We start from the raw sequence: 3,520 nt of genomic DNA, 5'->3' as shown, positions 1-3,520 counted from the left end.
TACCTCGATAGATAGCACAGGTCCAGCCTGTAGGTGTCAGGCTTCGATAGCTTTTTAATTTTGGAATGGGTAATCTGATTGAACTCCAGATTATTCTAGTCTTTCATATTACAGAGGTTCCTTTGGTGATGTTCTTCATAATAGGGAGGTTTGATAGAGTTATAGATTTCCCCAATGATGCGTGGATGTCATTGTCAGCAAGATCCTTTAGATAGAGATCACTGCATGTTTAATTCTGATTGGAGTTTTCCTCTTTGTGGGGTTTCCACTTACCCAAGTCAATAAGAATTAATTGAATTTATTATTGTGGAGCTCATTGAAAAGAAGTTCATGTACCTTGTGAATGAGTTTTGTCAGGAGGTTTTTAATGCCTTTGAACAACGTAAAGCTCTTCCGGTAGTCTTAGAACTCGGAATATTGGTGGTTCTGTGTCCACCGTGAGGATAACAAGGCAATGCAGTAAAGCCTTAAATCCTTTTTGATGGAGACACGGCAGTGTAGTGTATTGGATTATGCCCTACTACTCATTAAGAGGCTTGTAGGTCAGATTAAAGTTACAAGATACAAAACAGACAGATCTATGCAAACTCGCCCGTAGATTGCTGCAAATCCACAGGGCGTTGTCTACATTTGTTTAATGTGAAAAAACAGGCATTGATTTTTTGTTGATCACACGTTGATTGTGCCTTTTCCAACCAGAACTTACACTTGTTTTCAAGCAGTAGTTAGAGTAGTTGCAAATAATGCATCTTGTTCATTTATACTTGCGCAAGAAATCCACTGGTTGAGGAATACAGGTCTCTTTGGTATTGAAATAAAAGTTTTTGTGTTGTACCACAAAACATTTTGCAACCTCAGGAAAAACAAGGGATTCAGTGACTCAACACAAACCAAGATGTATCATGTAGATTGTGTGACTTGCTTTCGGGTGATCAGTATGTTGGAGAAAAGACTTGTGTGGTTAGACCATTCTCCAAATATATCTATGCTAACGCAGTGCACAATGCCTGGATCACACTCAGAAACAAAATTACATATATTTTTTGTAAGACGAGTAAAGTAGAGAACACGAGGGACACATACAGAAACGAAGGGTTTATGAAAAAAATTATTCATAAAATGAGAAAAGCATCACTAATTTGCAGTAGATATAAATGAAAGAAGGGACATTCTCAACCTGGTTTCTATCACAGAGAAACAGAATTCTTGTTTCAGCAGGTCTGAGAAGAGTTAGTCAGCTGAAGGTTTTGCCATGAGGTGAGTCTAAATTTTCTCAAGACTCGCTGAAACAGAATACAGTGTAGAAGAGGAAGTGTGAGGATATCTACCCCCACTCCTACCCTCATCTACCTCCATCTCAGCCCACACACTCACACATTTCCCCTTGTATTCCTCAGATATAGAAGACCGTTTTCATAAACTAAATTTCAAGGCAAGAGACCAAGCACTTTAACAACACTAGGTAGTATTCTATATGTATACACCTGTCTGATGTGCCAAATTAAGCCTTGAAATTTTATTTTAAGAATACGGTTATGGGATTCCTTCAGAGTTCTTTTAGAGTGAACTACATTCCGCTACACTGTGCCACTACACGTATTACTCATTTTAGGCTGACAAAGAGGGCTTTCAGCATCCATAGCAAGATGTAAAGGTGGTAGTCAGTACAAGGCAACTGCAGGAGTAACAAATAATGATATTTGGGAATCAGTTTACATTCACGGTGTTCATGAAATATGGTATGAAATGGACATGCTTATCTAAACTATACAGGTATTCTGTTCAGACTAACCTTTCGAAAATTATGTATCCCAATCAGGGCACTTAAGATATTTTGTGCTGGCTACCGCTTAAGTATTCTGTAGAGTTTAAAAGAACCTATGGCCAGGGTTAACTTAGTTTGACCAGTTTTTAGAACTGTACTTAAGGTTACTGTGTTAGCGGTATTTGAGCCGCCTCTCCAAAGCGTGTGAATTGTTGAGGAGAATCAGTGATTTGTCGCCCTTTCGTATGGAAAGAGTTTTTATGTAAATATGTATATGATACCATAAGAATGCTCAATGCTCCGTGTTACAGTTTCATCGTCATCAACTTGTAAATATAATCGCATCATCTGTGGTGTCTTCATCACGAATGCAAATAAAGAGACATTGTTTTTTAACTATTGTTTTTCTCTCTCCCCGTGTTTAGTCTGGCTGACGCCTGATGGCTTTACTCCACTGAGGGGGTAAATACAAGAAGAAAATGGAATTCTGATCAATCTGTGCTTCTGTGCTGGCTCCTGACAAAGTCAATTGTCCCTTCCCTACCTTTCAACTGGCTTATAGCCTGCATAATGAACATATTTCATACATTTTGTACAAATCATTCTTTCTCTTTAATAGAATGTTCTGAAACTATTTTCACTCGGACACATTACATGTACTTCTTCATAATTATATGATCAGCGTAGATCGTATTGCATACTCGGAAAATATACGAGAAAAATTTTGATCAAAGTATTTGAAAAATTACAAAAAATAATTAAACACTTACGCCGTCAATGTTACTTCCAGATGGGGAAGCCCTTAGCATTGATGACCTGCTGGAGTTTCTTGGGGACAGAACTGGCCAAATTCTGACAGTGGAAAGCAAGAATTTCCTCCCACACCTTCCAGATGGCTATCTCAGGCTTGGGAATTATAGACGCGTCCTCCTGACGAAACCGTGACTTCATGATAGCCCATAAGTTTTCTATGGGGGAAATATCGGGTGACTGATCAGGCCAATCCTCTATGTAGTCGACCTCACTATCACCGAGCCACTCTTTTGGCCGCCCTTGAGGTGTGGCAGGGAGCGCCGTCCTACTGAAGGATCTCACACCCGGTTTTCGTGAAACACTCCTCTAAAGTCTCCTGCAGAGGGTTAATATAGCGCTCAGAGTTGACAGTCTGGCCCTTAGGGAGTATTATAAGGTTACCCAAACCACCATAGTCAAGGGCGCCCCACACCGTAAGATAGGGTGGGTGCTTAACGCTCGTCACCATCAAACGTGGGTCACACGCTGACCCGGTAGGAGACTCCCACAACTTCGTTCCCTTGCTCTTATTTATACAAAAGGTCGCTTCGTCGGCCTAAGGGACCTTACGCCACTGAACAAGGTCCCAGTCTTTATGATCCTTGGCAAATTGGACACGGCGGCGCCTTTGTTTCGCAGTGACGAGGGGCTTCACACGTGCTTACTTTTTCGAGTAATTTAACCGCTTCTGAATATTTTCCTGAATTGTCCTGATGGAGACGTCACCGAGAAGCTTAGGGTTCTTTTCCTTCAATTCCTTTGCAGTTGTAGAAGGGTTAAGGTCCAATTGACGTTTTACAAGCCTTAACGCCTTCGGGGAAATCTTCAGGGCCTTGCCCCCGGTATGTTTTGTAGAGGGGTACGGTATCAACCCCTCCACCCGCGCGTCATTTTGTTAGGAGTCGGGACACAATACACTCAGTCACACCTGTTGCCTTGGCTATTTCTCGATTATCTTTTCCC

At 41.1% G+C, this 3,520-nt stretch overlaps 1 protein-coding gene across 3 annotated transcripts in view; it reads left to right on the top strand.

Annotated features, from left to right (window-relative positions):
- LOC143027038 (DNA damage-inducible transcript 4 protein-like) overlaps window positions 1-2,161 on the top strand; it is a 59,321-nt gene extending 57,160 nt beyond the window's left edge. For all 3 annotated transcript variants that reach the window (XM_076187895.1, XM_076187896.1, XM_076187898.1), the window contains one exon: window positions 1-2,161. This exon is cut by the window's left edge and continues 307 nt beyond it. The gene's annotated coding sequence lies outside the window, so the exon portion shown is untranslated.
- The last annotated feature ends 1,359 nt before the right edge of the window (window positions 2,162-3,520 follow it).

This window comes from Oratosquilla oratoria, chromosome 7, assembly GCF_046742065.1.
Source record: "Oratosquilla oratoria isolate Oo_2021 chromosome 7, ASM4674206v1, whole genome shotgun sequence".
Classification (NCBI taxonomy): Eukaryota; Metazoa; Arthropoda; class Malacostraca; order Stomatopoda; family Squillidae; genus Oratosquilla; species Oratosquilla oratoria.
Note: the sequence above shows the minus strand (reverse complement) of the source record. Positions and strands in the feature narration are given on the sequence as shown.